This window comes from Pieris napi, chromosome 9 (assembly GCF_905475465.1).
Source record: "Pieris napi chromosome 9, ilPieNapi1.2, whole genome shotgun sequence".
Classification (NCBI taxonomy): Eukaryota; Metazoa; Arthropoda; class Insecta; order Lepidoptera; family Pieridae; genus Pieris; species Pieris napi.
The window spans coordinates 9153144-9170092 of NC_062242.1; the positions used below are offsets into that span (position 1 = coordinate 9153144).

The 16949-nt window shown below is 32.1% G+C and overlaps 1 protein-coding gene across 1 annotated transcript in view; it reads left to right on the forward strand.

The window, feature by feature from the left end:
• The first annotated feature begins 6498 nt into the window (after nucleotides 1–6498).
• The window catches only part of LOC125052624 (homeobox protein OTX1-like), a 44649-nt gene continuing 34198 nt past the window's right edge, over nucleotides 6499–16949 (forward strand). Inside the window, exon 1 of the mRNA XM_047653572.1 lies at nucleotides 6499–6764. The gene's annotated coding sequence lies outside the window, so the exon portion shown is untranslated. The remainder of the gene's footprint in view (nucleotides 6765–16949) is intronic.

Below are 16949 nucleotides of genomic sequence, written 5' to 3' on the forward strand. Positions count from 1 at the left end.
CGCTCTTAAATCAGTCGTGAAGCAGTCATTTTATGATTTGGCATTCTGAATGGGTGGGAGCTAGTAGTTTATTGCTTATCAGAATGCCAAATCATATCATAATCAATCAAAACCGCTGTGTGTGTTCGAAAAGTGAGTTACAGAATCGCAGGGCTGGGGTCACCGGTACTATCTACCAGCCACCAACTTAAACCTTTAATTAGCGCCTGTGCACTTGAACCCCACAGCCAAAGAGGTTCTACTCTAAAGGGAACACATTTTCGATTAAAGACTTATATTTGAGCCGTTTATTATTTTCCTGTTCTTTTAAATACCTACTCAGAGAAACGAATAAACGTGACTCACATTTATATGCGACAAAACGTATATTTTACTTAAAACTAGAAAATTTCACCACAAGGCTGTCTATTAAATAGCTCATCACCATAAATTAGTTGGAATATTGAATTTGTTGTCATCGCGAGCCATAAACTCTGATGGCCCGCGTCTGGAGGTTCTATGACACCTCGCTGGACGCTCGTTAAACTTTCTGTATTATTTATTAGGGTTCTCTAATAATAAATAAGTGTTGCCAGCGTTAAATATCCTTTATAAATTTGTTTTAATTTTCTTTTGACGTGACAACGTCTTGTAATTCGATGGAGCCGGCTACACGCACGAAAAAACATGACGCGGCGTTACCTCGCTCTGAGGCATTCCATTTAAGGCTTGAAGTGCAAGCGAGAGCGCGGAACGAGCGACAAAGAGGCACAATCGGACTCCGCGTTCGTTCGTTAAAAAAATGACATAATTGTATATATGCGTACAAATAAATGTAACTTGATCAATTCAATTGTGATTTCCATTTACCTCCTTCTCTATATCCATACAAAATATCTATCAAACAAATAAAATTAAAATTTTCTTTTGAAAAATGCAACCATTCCGTCAGTATTACTTATGACGTTGTCACGTTCAATTATCGTCAGTAAACCGACTTTACAGACAACCGATTTTATTATTACTGTTAAGAATATTGTAAATACTGATTATTTGTGTTATGTGACTGCATTTTCAATCAGAAATTTATGGAACGCAATATCAGGAATATTTTACGTGTTCAAAGGCGTTCTCAAAGTCACTCTGAAGTATGGTTAATTTTAGTTTAGTATGGTTATATCTCTTCTAATTAGCGAATTAAATTAGGATAATTAGAAGAGATTCCATTTTATTTATTACAGGACGCAAATAGGATCTGATTTTAAGTGATAGCCCCTGGACAGTCACATTGCGAGACGGCCGTACGTAATTAGTACGTATTTTTCGGACCCTAAATCGAATTGATTCAGAATTACTTTAGTGGGCAGCTTCCATCTAATGTAGAGGCAAAAACTGCTGTAACGATCAGTTATGGAACGACGGACGTTGAGGTGATACGGATGGTATTTCGTATTCTGTCTCGACGTCCGATGATAAAACTCCATACATGTTTTAATTCCTGTAATTCATACAAACAGATATTAGTTATAAACGTAAGTCACCAATTATTAATCCCATCCTTAAATAATGAAGAAAAGAAATACTAGGAAGTCATGCTCCTAAAATACAGGTACAACACAAGGAACCTGGGACATATGAAAGTTGTTTTTATTATTTCTTTTCATACAGTTTATTCATGACAAAATTGATCTACCCTACCCACACTAGGTAGCGACTGTGTTTTGTTTTCAGTCCCATAGTTCTTCAGTAGTACATGGTGCATATTTAAAACCAAAGAAATAGAAGTTATAAAAAAAAAAAATAAGTTGTTTGTTAAACCTAATTAAAAAATCGTGTAAGCTCTAAAGTATGTGTGTGTAGGAGTATGTGAAAGGGTGTGCGTATACTGTATCAGGGTGTGGCTGAGAGTTATAACGCTGTGTCTGGGTTGATTTTTGCAACCTCATAGTCATGCCAAAACATAGTAAGCTACAATCGAAATCCAAATCGGCTAGTTTACCTGATTGGTAAGTAATAGACCTGGGATCATTAACTTATTATCACGCGGTTATAATAAGATGGGTGTGAATAAGCTGCTTAAATGACTTCGTCGAAATATATTAATGAGTAGGTGACACCCAGAAAGAACAGAAGCTAATTTTTTACCTGGGATTTGAAAATAATATTCAGAAATAGCTCCATTTTTTAGTCATTAGACTGAAATGAAATTTTTGTCTTTGAAAAGCTAAATTTAAAATTTATTAATGTTACGTAGGACTGTACAATGCATGAAAATTTAAAAATGGTGCTAGCTTTGTCAAACTAAATCCCCGTATTCATAGAACCTAAAGATTGCAGAGAAATCAGGATAATTTATTTATTATAAATAAGGAGTAAATGTATACGAACTGTGTATGAAACAAATACGTGATAAATATATACAGACTCTAGTAGACTATTTAACTATTTAACGCAATGCGATTCACACACAGCATTCGTTTCGTATTCATTCTTGTAAAATATGTAACGATTTTCGTGTTTACTTTTAGTATGCTGCGACTGTCATAGCGTTGTTTAGTTCATCTGGAATGTTTGCTGATGCGCAAATCGATGACTTCTACGCGATCAAGCGGAAAACCTATGCCTACGACCGCCCTGAATGGTTAGTAAGGGTATACCAAATTATTAGACTCTTGGGCGTGCACAAGTGCACAGGCGCTAATTAAAAATTTAAGTTGGCGCCAACTATCGTACCGGTGATCTTAACAAACTTTTTAAATTTGTTTTAATTTTCTCTTTATCAATTTATTATTATTACTATGTATGTTAAGAATAATATTGAATGAAGTTGATTCTTTTATTTTATAAATTTGAATCCGAAATGTTTTTAAGTAAATTTTTTTTTTGTATTACTTTAGATTAAGGTACTATGTATATATATATATATTTTTTTTTATATATAACATTTGTTTCTGCACTTCTCGCACGCATCATGTTTCTTTTTTTTAGTTTTTCTCTTTAACTAGGGTTGCCAGTTGCCTGGAAGAGATCGCTTATTAGCGATAAGGCCGCCCGTTGCATCCCTTATAATTTTTTTGTATTGTGTTTCATTCTTTGTTTTTTGCAACGAAGTGTAAATAAATAAATAAACGTTGTGTTCATATATTCTAAAAGCAAGAGTCCCACAACGCACCGACGCACGCTTAGCCGCTCCGAAGTTATTTTCTAATCTCGCGCGATTGTTATAGCCGGTGGATTTAATGTGTTCAGTAGCTGTTGGGTTATTTATTTGTCGATCAATTACGTATCAGACCGAAATTACGTTAAGAAGGCGAGTTTTATTACTAAACCTGTGGTACCACGGGCCCATATTAAAAAGGACACTGGGAGTGCACGTTGTCTTAAGTTAAACAGTGGTCAGTTAAAAAATTGAACACAAGAACAGTCTTCCCCTTTTTTTTTCGTTCCATAATTGTTTGATTTTTTTTATTATTATTGAAGTAAAACTTCTTTAGGCGCATGAGGGTAAATTTTTACGATAACGTCACGAAGATGTGCAGCGTTTTTGTCGAAGAAAAGGGAGAGAGCGATTGAGACCGAGAAGGGTTATTGAAATTCCATTTTTAAATTTAAAATTTCGTAAAGAGAATTTATGAAATATTAGTATTTTATATTTTATGCAAAATAAGTTATTGAAATCTCAAATGACGAATTGTAAATTAAAATGCCACGTGTTTTATTATCGAAGAAATATTTTTTTTTTTTATAATTTGTATTAATTTTCGACACTTAATATTTTAATGACAAATAAATTTCTAACATTTCTTCTTTTTTCTCTCCCTCACGTATTCGGAAATCTAAAGTTTTAGATTTGTGTAAATATTATAAAATTAGTTTGCCCAAGAAGTTTCACTTCTGACATGTGTACCTACGTACTATGTACGCACGCACTTTTTTTATTATTTTGTATATATCTGTGTGTGTGTTTCGTTAGTAATAAGTGTTATCTATTGTCTATTAGAAAGTGTGAGTAGTGTTATGTGACACTTTCTTATGTTAAATAACGTAAATAAATTAGTTTAGACTTTTCATGTTAAAAAAAACTGTGGTTTATTCTGTAACATGGTAATTATTTTCTATCCCTTTTGATCGTACAAAAACGTCTTAAATCCATTAATGTTGTGTCCCACAAGTCTTCAAGAGCTTAGGGCTTACATTTTTGTGTTTGTTTTATGTATTTAGCAGCAGTGTTGGCTTAGTAGCTTAAGCGTGCGACTCTCATCCCTGATGTCGTAGGTTCGATCCCCGGGTGTGCACCAATGGACTTTCTATCCAAGTGCGCATTTAACATTCGCTCGAACGGTGAAGGAAAACATCGTAAGGAAACAGGAAAAATGTCTTAGACCCAAAAAGTCGACGGCGTGTGTCAGGCACTAGAGGCTGATCACCTACTTACGTATTAGATTGGAAAATGATCATGAAACAGATACAGAAATCTGAGGCCCAGACCTAAGGAGGTTGTAGCGCCACTGATTTTTTTTTGAGATTAGGACCGTGTCTGCTCTATCCATTATGGTATTTGAAAGACAACAATAGTATCATCAGCAATGCGATATAATTATATTAGACAGTATTTTACACTAAAGTGAAGCTTATATAAATATTTGTTTGTTTGTATGTCAAAACTTAAGAGCTATTTTAAGCTGGGGAGCATCAGAAAAAAATTTGACTAAGCAATTTCTTTAACAGGATTTTCTTGTCTTTGGATATAAAATGCGTCGTGTCCTAGACTGATTTTTTTTTAATATTTCAAAAATAAATATAGCCTTCAAGTGATGTATGTATTACTTTTTGAGTTTTTTCGTTACATTTGCAAGCGAGGTTTTAAAACGCAAAACACACGTTATAAATGTTCATAATTATTATCTCAAACACTATTGTTTACTATAGACAATAACCAAAAACCACAGGTAATGATTTACTAAGAAATGCATAAAACATTGATAATCTGTACTACCGAAGATAATAAGGAATGGTTTGCCACTATTCAATCTATTGTTTGAAATAAATGAACACCTTATCTAAATCTTCATGAATACTGTCGCTTATATTATTGTGGGAACAATTTCAATTTTTACCTGATAATTAGTTTTAACTATTTCTGGTCACTTGCGCTTTTAAGGTTGTTATGGAGACAAGAGAAAAACATTTTCTGTAGTAGAGTGGTTAAAACGTTTTGAAAAACAAAAGAAACCACACGCTACAACCTTTTTAGGTCTGGACCACAGATTTCTGTATCTGTTTCATGATAATCTGTCAATCAACATAAGTAGGTGATCAGCCTCCTGTGCCTGACACACGCTGTCGACTTTTTGGGTCTAAGGCAAGCCGGTTTCCTCACGATGTTTTCCTTCACTGTTGGAGCGAATGTTAAATGCGCACATAGAAAGAAAGTCCATTGGTGTTGCGGATAGAACATGATCTCAGGGATGAGAGTCTCACGCTGAAGCTACTAGACCCACACTGCTTTTATACATATACCTTGTATATATAATAAATATGCACATTCTCGTGTCAGTGCAACGAAAGTCCGAAACAATTTTATCGATTTTTATGAATTGTGTATCGCTGGCTATGCGAATAGATCGTGAATATATACCCTTATAAGGGTGGCCTACCCCATAACAATATTTTTTTATATATTTGGTATTAAAAATGCACCAACCTCCATTGATAATTAATATTACTGTAATAATCTTATCAAACAAAATTTTGCCATATCAACTAGTATAAAGTAGGTACCTAATCAAAACTATATTTAGAGAAATGCAATATTAATCTTAATTCAGTAATAAATTACCTTAAACATTTCGTTTGTATAAGGCTTTTCAGCAGTGCAATTTATATGAACTAACGTGCGACACATAAGCTAATTAAATCTGCTAAAACAATAGATAGAAAGTTTTTTTCTAATTTTGGATACATATTCATCAAGATAAACCAAACTAACGGTCGTGGGTGGCCAGTATCTAATACTAAGATATTTATTACCTGTTCAGAGTTTACATCAAAATTGTATCTATCTACCTATGATAGCATTCGATATAGGCTAGTTTCCTAACTAAATCTAATCTCAAGTCATCTAATTTCGTTCCTAATACTTTAATTATTTAATAAATATTCAAAATACTACTAAAACAATAAAACAGAATTGCTACAAATTATTAAATTAAGTACGAATGCGTGATTAAAGTAAAGTGGTTAAAAAATCTAGCACGCGCCGTATTGTGCGTGACCGCCCCCATAAAGTCTAAACAAAAGCTTCAGAAAGCACAAATTCGCTTAAACAATGCGACCACCTACAAAGATCACGCCTCTTAACACCCACATCTTAACTACTAATTTCGTCTCAGCTAACAAAAACTGTCCTCAAGAATCTATTAGATAACAAAAGTTATCGCTTTCCTTTATACCTGAAAAATCGTGGTACACGGTGGGGCGGCGACGCGAGGGGCATTGACGTGCGGCAGTCTTGCCCCGGCCGCGGAGCGCTCTAGTGTCTATAGAACATTTCGAATATCGAATGTTGAACAGTGGCCTGTACAGACAACGAATTTAATCATAGATAATAAATTTTATATATAATTTGACAGCTCGTTTCGCGCTCAAGGACAGTGTAGTTACGAATTTTTGGAAATTGTGAGTTTCGATTAGATAGGACGTAATTGTAACGTGTTGGTGTAATCGATCACTCTGAAAGTGCAAAGTTCTATTTTGTGTGGTGGTTTTGGATTTTGGTGGTCACGGTAAGTTTACATATTATTTTGAGTTTGAAGGATTTAAAACATTTTGATTGACATTTGTTTGTTATGGTTAGTGTAGGTTATATTATAAACGTTGTCAGTGTTTCTACCCTCTTAATTTCGATGTTTACTAAATTGTTATTCATTTATTACAGCAATTGTAACGATATAAACAATCGTATAGGCCAACAAAGTTTTGTAAACCTAATTGGTATCAAACATCAGAAAATTATGTCAAATCTAAATAAATTAATAATGATTGTTTACGCTGTATACTAAATTTATAAAAGAGTATATATTACGTGAAAATGTAATACTCAAATAGCAAAGCTAAGAAAGTAAGCTTAGGAATTAAAAGTTTGCCGTGAGCGAGTAGGCCTAAATATTATATGTTTGACTTTGTTAGACCTATTTGTTATATATTTATAGTTAGTCTAAACACTTTTTAAACATACATTTTAGTATGAACTGAGTAACTGATTTTGTGTCTACGAAAACGATTTATTTATCCAGATTTCTTAAGCCTCTGACAAATTTAAACTTACTTTAATTATAAAAAAAACAAGTTTTTAGCGTGGTTTATACCTACTACTAATTAGTTCCCGTTATAATAGTTAAAATTTAGATTTTTTTTACCGACCTTTTTGTGTGTATTTTTAAATTATAAACTTTGTTATATCAGCAAGTTGGCTTTAAGTACAAATAGGTTATATGCCTAAAGCCGAATCCGGGGGCTTATATTAGTATAATAACTTGATTTAATGTACAATAATTTATCGATAGACTAAATACCTGTTAATCTTTTGATAAGGTATCTATTCAGGTGAGCGTTCTACCGTTCGGACAATATTTTTAAGTTGTTATCATATTTTTCTTCAAATCATTGTTAAATGTAATTCCTAAATCTTATACTTATAATTATCAAATCTGTTGTGTATAATTTATACAACTAAGTATATTAATTATACATGTTGTATACTCTGGGGGATAGCTAAGTATTATTAAGCTACATAGTAAAAAATCCCGCCGTCTAAGTACAGATGTACTAGTTTCTGGCGCGTCGGCTAAAGCACCGAAACATTTGTTTTAGTCCTACCGAACCTTATATACCTACATATATAAGTTAACAGATTCGTATGTTTTTTGGTAAATACCTTTTTATATCTGATATGCGGTTGTATTTCTTAATCAAGCTTTACAAGCCGTGAATTATCATATTACTAATAAATCATCGGTATGACCTCTGATATGCTTTATATACCTATTTGCTTTGAAGCGCTGAAAATTATTTCCCGGAATGGTCGGCAACACACCCGCTAGCCCTCAGCGTCGCCATGATTATCACTTATTTCACAGTTTTTTTAATTTTTTTTTAAAGACAATTCACACCACTTGACCTAGTCCCATGCTAAGCTGGTGAAGCTTGTGTTATGGAAACTAGGCAACGGATATACATACATATTATAGATAGATATACATATAAATACATATTTAAACACCCAAGACCTAAGCACAATACCAAATGCTCATCACATCGATGGTCGTCTCAGCCGGGGATCGAACCCGGGACCCATGGATTCGCAGTCAGGGGTACTAACCACTAGACCAATGAGTCGTCAGTGTTTTCGTCCTGTCCCTTAAAACAATCGTAAATCTGTATGCTGAAAGGAAAATCAGCAGCTTAGTTAAGTGTGCTATTATTTTACACAAATGATGAGAATTTAAAGATTGTGTTGGTTAGAAAATGTTTCACGCGAATTAACGCTGTTGGTACCTTGTTGGTTCCAGAAGTTAAAACTTGTGGTGACTGGTCGGAATTGAATTCGTGTATGCGGTGATGTTAGTTATTTCGACAATGTATGTTTTATTATTAATTAACTATTTATAACTTAAGATATCATGTGGAACATGCTGTAATGGTTGCAGCTCCTTACAAACATTGTATAGAACAAAAAACTTTGCGATTAAAAAGAGTGGCGGAGAGTTTATTGCCAGTTCTTCTCGTCCGTTCTACCGCCCTTGATTTGAGAACTGGCAGTAAATGTGAAATTAGACGCATTTAGAATTTAATATGTATTTCTTTTTGGTGTTCATTAGTGTACATTAACGGATTCCTAAAGGCAGACAGATTCTTGGAATAGGATTATTTTTAATACTTTGTTTCGGTTAGTACAATATGTATAAGCATCTCAAAATTTGTTAATTACAGTTAATCCGATTAGTGTAGGCCTATGTTTTAAGTGCATAACTTTGTCCATGTATTTTTTTTACCAACATTAATTTTCTGAATATTGTTACCATTTATTTAAATGTAAAGTCATTCGTATAATGTTACAGTAGGTAATTAATAGATAGGTACGTGTTAACAATCGTACTAAACACATTCACTTTAAAAAGCAACATATACCTTTAGTTTATATTTTTCTCGGGAATTATTTTATAATATAAAATACCTAACCCGCCAAACATCCGCAATCAAACCTTAACATTTATGGTAATATCTAACAGTATACAGAGGGGCGAGGGCGTGGTCGAGACACGCCTTACACCCCTCAACTACCCTTTTAAATAACCAAGTTCATACAAGTTTCGTAGTTCAGCTGAAATCTTGATATACTAACTGGGCTATATAAAGTAAGGAATACACTAGAAACGTGTAGTTATTATTTTAATATTTATTTTATTAATTTACACAGAAAAAAAATACATAAAAATATTATATTATTTATAAGGTCTGCAACGTGGCCTATCGCTAACAAGCGATCTCTTTCAGGCAACCCTAGTAAAGAAAAAAAGCTAAAAAAATTAATATGTTGGGTGCAGTGCAAGAAGGGAATAATCCTTATAAAAACCAACCTTAATATAAAATTTAAAAAAAATGTGTGTGTGTGTCAGCTACGACGCACGATTGGAGTTTACTCCTTACGAACGATAAAATGGCGATAATGTTCTGTGGCTGTCGACCATATTTTAATACTAAAGGTGGTAAGAATATATGTTTTTATAATATAAATGTTTGTAATAGTAATTAAACGTACCTACATCATCTATGCCCAACTAGGATTTTCTTTCTGTGACCAAAGTTACCTTTATAGTAAGAGAAAAATAAGAATGAACAATCTTTTTAGTTTTAATTTCACTGACCATTAGGTACTATTGACAAAACTCTATGGCACGCTAGACAATCTACTTTAATTTTTTACACCTGTCAACACTGACAATGTTGTAACGTGGCTGTCAAAACGTGAATTCAAAATAGAAAAGTCTACATCTAAGTCTACTCCTCAACTTTTCGTGTTACACTTGATTTTACTCCTCATAAAATTTCCGTACCGGGCCTTATAACTCAAATCGTTTCTTAAGGAGTAAACTCCAAAAAACATTATAATAAATAATATAACATATTTAGAATACTGTGTCCAAGACTACAATACAGCTTAGTAGCGACTGGATTATTTCAATAATGTTATGCCGATTTCGTCTAATTAACTATGTTCGTTAGACTAATGAATATTGCGTCATATTTGATTACAGTGTATTTCGTTATTGATAGTAAATACTAGGACATAAGAAGCTCTTTGTTATACTATATAAGATGCATTAATCAAATTATTTATTCATATAGGTAACACAATTTTTATTTAAGAACGCAAAACAATATCATCCTCGTACGTAAGTCAAAGGCAAAATTTTGCCTAATCTGTGATTGTCAAGCTTGGATATTTAAGCCTAATACATTCTATGTACCAGCTTTAATATAGACAATAGAGGCTTAAGCAAAAATAATGCATGTAAAATTGACTACTGGAGTTATCTCGATTTGGATACCTACCTAATTAAATTCGTTAACCGTATCCCATGGTGAATAATTATTTCAGATATAATTCATAATTAATTATATGATAATTTTCTCGTTAATTTCATACATTGATAGCAATATCGATTATGTAAACATTGAATATTGAAAAAACGTAAACATTTTAATTAGACTTCGATATTCATTAAAACTTATTTTTATTATAAGAATAAGAAAAGTAATAAACTAGAACAATTTGATTTAACGAAATTGCGACGATTATTTTTTGTATGCGATTTTTGTCATTTAAACATAGAAGTTGACAATTGACATTAGCAATAAAATTCGAAGAAATTACTACCGATAGAGGCATACATAATAAATATTGTAGAATATAAAATCTGGTTTATTTAAGGATAATCTCAGGATAACATAATAATCTGGCAATATAGTCGAATTACGCTTGTTATTGGTTTATCAACTTTTAATTTCTGTCATTGCGACATTGATAAAACTTGCTCAATGTCTCGCGATAATAAATGATAGGAAAGATCGATGGATTTGTAATTGTTTTTGTGTTTTTAATTGTTTTTGCCTTACATGATTTAAAATACATATTTAATTTATTGTGTGCAACACAAAATTATGCATAATTTATTAGCGGGGCCACTAGAGGGTCTAATCGGCTATTATTATACGGCGACTATTATTTAGATTAAAAACATGTATTATTCTGATGCCATTAAAATTAAAGTAACTTTTATTAATAATACATAGCGATAATTAAATCTAATTTGAACCGTTTGTTACAATGGAATTCAGACCCGAAATAAAGCCTTATAATAAATGTTACATTGTATAGATACAAATTATTTCGCCTACTATCATTAAACAAAGATAAATATGTACGATATTGATAAAATAAAATGAATGATTTGCTTTTGACAGGTATTTTATCGTCGTAAGTATGATTTAAATGAATTCGCGATGATTTTTATTAATCAAGACCAAATATTTGAAGTCATTCTGCACATTTCTGACAAAAAATAAGACACTGAAATTACATATAATACGGAAAGAACGAACAATTTCTCTCTTCTATATAATTGCTACCCATACATATTTAGTGAAGCTACAACCTTTTCTGGGCGTCAGATTTCAGTATCTGTTTCGTAATCATTTGTTTTTTTCTAATAGGCCTTTATAGTGATTAGTCTGTGATTAGAAAAATTCGAATTTTTGGGTCTATGGCATTCCAGACGCAACCATAAAAAAATCAGTGGCGCTACAACCTCTTTCAGTCTGGGCCTCAGATTTTTGAATCTGTCCTATGAACACACGCAACCTATTCATAAACGACATAAGTGTCATTGCACTATTCTTAAGTATCTATCAAATTATTTTAAATGTCTGATGAGACACGTAACCAACAAATATTGATGGTTTGTACTTTCCAATTAATGATAAGATGTATCTTATCATCTATAGATAATTTTATTTAATTAACAAAAACACATGTACCAAAACGTACCTCAGATGTATTTGTATCCATTTTCGTCATTAAGATGTCCTGTGAAACATGGTGTAACGGTTGTAGATCCTTACAAACGTTGGATAAAACAAAAAACGTGTCGATTATTGAGTGGCGGAGAGTTTATTGCCAGCTCTTCCTTCGTTCTACGCCCTTGATTTGAGAACTGGCACTGAATGTACAAGCATAAAGAATAAAGTTAGTAGCATTTCATATACGTTTATTTTTTGACGTTCATAAGTGTACATTGTGTTACCTATGTATAGAATTACATTAGTATAAAACTCATCTCTTTTTATCACAGCGTAAACACAATTTGATAGAAAGAGACGAAAGTACTTTAGTTGAGTGTAATTAGACTTGTTTTAGTTTTAACGAGTTAGCGGGTTAAAATTAACATGAGATAAGTACGAGTAAGGCGAACTCTTATCTTACGTAAGGAATATTCTTTTGACTTTTCTTGCGTAAGGAATATTTTATATCCAAGGCCCTAATTGGATTCAAAATTGCTGACTCAGCATTTCTTTTGTGTTCACCACAGTTTAAGTAATTTGTAGTAATGAAATAGCAATGTTAATGTTAAAACACAAACACTTGTACACCTAATATAAACTAGTTTTATCTTATTTGAAAATTACTCTCAAAATATTAATTAATTGCCTTTATATACTCAATGTTTTTTTCATGTATATGTCTTAAATGCTTAAACCGCTATTTTTACCACTGAAATGTTAAACGCACTGCGTTACACATAAACATATAATCACTAATAGTGACTTTGACTTTGATTCAAACAAACGGGATTTTTTAACCTCAAAATTTGAACTCGAAATATTCACATTTTTATTATATAAATAGTAATTTAAATAATTATAGGTCGTTTGATTTTTCTGTGGGATTTATATTTGGGCTATTTTTTATTGATATCCTGTGGAAAATGTAGATAAAGTAAATAAAGGTCAATGACCTTTATTCGCACAAGAGACGTTAGTTTCTAAGATCCATATTCTAAAACTTATAAGTCATAATCGCGACTTGAACGCTGTCAAACTTCATACAGAAAAAATGGTTTGGTTGTTCTTGAAACGATTTAAGTTTGATTGACATAGAATACGGGCCTTATAAGTGAATCTATTTAATGTAAGAAGTAAGATTTAACAATTTAAACGATACAAACAGAAATTTATACCAAGTGTTAATAATAAATTAAAGGAAGCCCTAAATAGAGTCATAGACAATGATTTTTTGCCAGGCAGATGTTACATCACAATAAATACGCCCTTTTAGCCCCCCGGGGCTTGTGACGCCCCGTGACGCCCCTTGTGCCACCCGTTTTAGGATAATAACGGTAATTATCTGTAGTGGTTCGCATCGCTTGCCTGCGGTAAAAAACAAACTGTCAACGGACGGTCACATCAAAAGAAATTTAAAATTGGAATGTTTTCATTATGTTTTCCTAAACACTTGCGATTTTATTGCTTTTTGTGCAATAGAATTGTTAACGAAAGTAGAACTTAGCTCTCAAAAGAACTAATCTTATCTGTAGTCAAAGTACAAGACCCCAAAATTTAAAATTCGAATCATTTTGTTTATGTTTCTGTTTTCCTAAACACTTGCGATTTTAATATTGTTGTGCAATAGATTATAGAATTGTTAACGAAACTAGAACATAGCTCTCAAAAGAACTAATCTTATCAGTACTCAAAGTATAAGACCCCAAAATTTAAAATTCGAATCATTTTGTTTACGTTTCTGTTTTCCTAAACACTTGCGATTTTATCATATTTTGTGCAATAGATTATAGAATTGTTAACGAAACTAGAACTTAGCTCTCAAAAGAACTAATCTTATCTGTAGTCAAAGTACAAGACCCCAAAATTTAAAATTCGAATCATTTTGTTTGTTTCTGTTTTCCTAAACACTTGCGATTTTATTGCTTTTTGTGCAATAGAATTGTTAACGAAACTAGAACTTAGCTCTCAAAAGAACTTATCTTATCTGTAGTCAAAGTACAAGACCCCAAAATTTAAAATTCGAATCATTTTGTTAATGTTTCTGTTTTCCTAAACACTTGCGATTTTATTGCTTTTCTGCAATAGAATTGTTAACGAAACTAGAAGTTAGCTCTCAAAAGAACTAATCTTATCAGTACTCAAAGTACCCTAAAATTTAAAATTCGAATCATTTTGTTTATGTTTCTGTTTTCCTAAACATTTGCGATTTTATCATTTTTTGTGCAATAGATTATAGAATTGTTAATAAATCTGGACTTAAAGAACTAGTCTATAATGTTTTATTGTCTTGTTTATTTGCTGTGGTTTATCACCTACCTTAATTAATTCAAATACATTTTATTTGTAGTCAAAACGGTTTATATGTGAGGTATCATGAAAATATAGGTGAAACATCTGCTTTGCCAACTATATACGTCGATATTAATTATTTAATCAATAGTTAGGATAAGAATTACTGAATCCATTTAAATATCCATAAAGTTGTGTTAGTAGATGACGTTATAGCACTAGTGGGGAAAACCGAATGAATTTTGTTTAAGACAAAGAGAAATGGGAAAAAATATAGGGTAACAAGTAAAAACCCTAAAAGGGAATAGAAACCCCATAGAAAAACTATACCATTAAAAAAAATTTAGTTAAACTTATATTATATGTCCTTATCGATATGTTATTACATATAAGTACAATATTACGACTGGTCGGATATGGATACCGAGCGTGAATTAATAGCCCTCACACACAGTTTTGATACAATTGCAACCAACGATTGTTAATATCACGTCTCGAAACTATTCAGTACGATTGTACTGAATAAAGGTGAGCGAATTTTGAACGCTTTCATTAGTCACGTAGTAACGACCAATCTCTATAGCCAAAATAAAACTAATAAATAACATTCACTATTTTAAAAAAAACTATTTAGAATATTATTTTTTATGCTAATACAGCGTCATATGTCAATATATACAAATATAATAATAAAAGAAAATTTTCATTTCTTTAGCTGTTAAACTCAAGAGCCGATGAAACTTCTTTTGCTTTGGATCATCACGTTACGGCGAGAACGAAGTCGCAGGGCACGACATGTCCTGCAGCGTGATAATGGAACGATTGTTGAATATATACTTTTAATCCTTCACAAGGTTCCTAGGTCTTTTCACTATAAAAAAAAATCATAGATCTATGTAACACAATGTTCACTTATGAACGTCAAAAAAGAAATATAGGTACATTAAATGCTTCTAATTTTACATTTACTGCCAGTTCTCAAATCAAGGGCGCAGAACGGAAGAGAAGGCAATACACTCTCCGCAACTCTTTTTAATCACAAAGTTTTTGGTTTTACAATGTTTGTAAGGAGCTGCAACCATTACACCATGTTCCACATGACATCTTAAGTAATTAAAAATACCTAATAAATAAAATTAAAAACAAAGATTTGTCCTCTATAAGCACGAGGCATTGTGAATCAGGAGCACGCACTTACATTCTCGTGTGAACAACATGCACATATTACACATTGCAAAACATTTATATTTTAATTTAATTGTTTAATTCAGAAAACAAGGTTCCATAACAATGTTAGTAAATTACAGCTTAATACCTTAAATCTAAGTGTTAGTATGTTTACATTAATTCATACCGGAATCATTCCTTTATATGATTTTCAATATAGTCTACATAAATAAATAAGAGCGGATGTATGTACTGCAATCGTGCTTCATGTCGGCGACATGATTTGTCAATGTTCAAAATGTTGACGCTTATTTAGCTAATTTCTACCATACTTATAAACCCCGTGGTTTACACAATCGAACGCTTTACATAGAACGCCGAATATTTTTTTTACTCCAAATTATTATCTAATAGGTATATAAAATCAAATTAAAATCTCGTATCACAATGTTCGTTCCCATACTCCTCCGAAACGGCTCGACTGATTTTTATGAACTTTTGTATGCATATTCAATAAGTCTGAGAATCGGCTACTATCTTTCAAACCCGTAAGTGATAAGGTGTCCACTTTTTTGGATAACATTTTTTATTTTATTATGTGGCATTAAAAAATACATACAACCCTTCATTTTCGCCCCTCTTTATCAACCCATATTTTTTACTATAGTAGATAGTTATTTTCATTGAAATAAAACTTAGAAATAAATACACGGCAAAACAACGTTTGCCGGGTCAGCTAGTTGCCTATAAAAACTGAATATTCGTTATTCTGACCACAATATTCTTGTTGATTGGCAATAAATAATGTTAAAATGGCAGGGACATTACATAGGTCGCTTTGAATTATAACTTAGGTTGAAGCCTATATTAAATTCTATGGAGGACCTAGGGTTGCCACTTCTAATCTTTATAAATATTTACACAGTCGATTAAAACGTTATCTTAATATAATAATCGTAGTTTAAAGTAGATTATTTACTGTAAATATACATTTGAAAGTTTCTTAAAGCGCTGTCAACCAAACTTAAAAACTCCTTAACTTTATAATATCATTGTATTGCCATTATTCTAAAAACAGACTTAAGTCTATAGAACAATTTTTTAACATTCCTTAAATAGAGTTTATAATAACTTTACCTTAGTAAAACTTATAGAAACTTGACACAGATGGCGGACTTATAAATACTTTACGCAGACGCTGAAGCTATAAAAACATTTATAAATAACCGATCGCTTACGATGTCAAAAGAAAATGGCGATGTTATGTAACTTACATCCAATTCCTATGAGCTGTGCGAACCCTATTTCCAGGAACTTACTATAAACTATCCTAACACTACCGCAGAAGCCATAACATTATCTTGACACGAATAATATCTTGGCAGCATAGA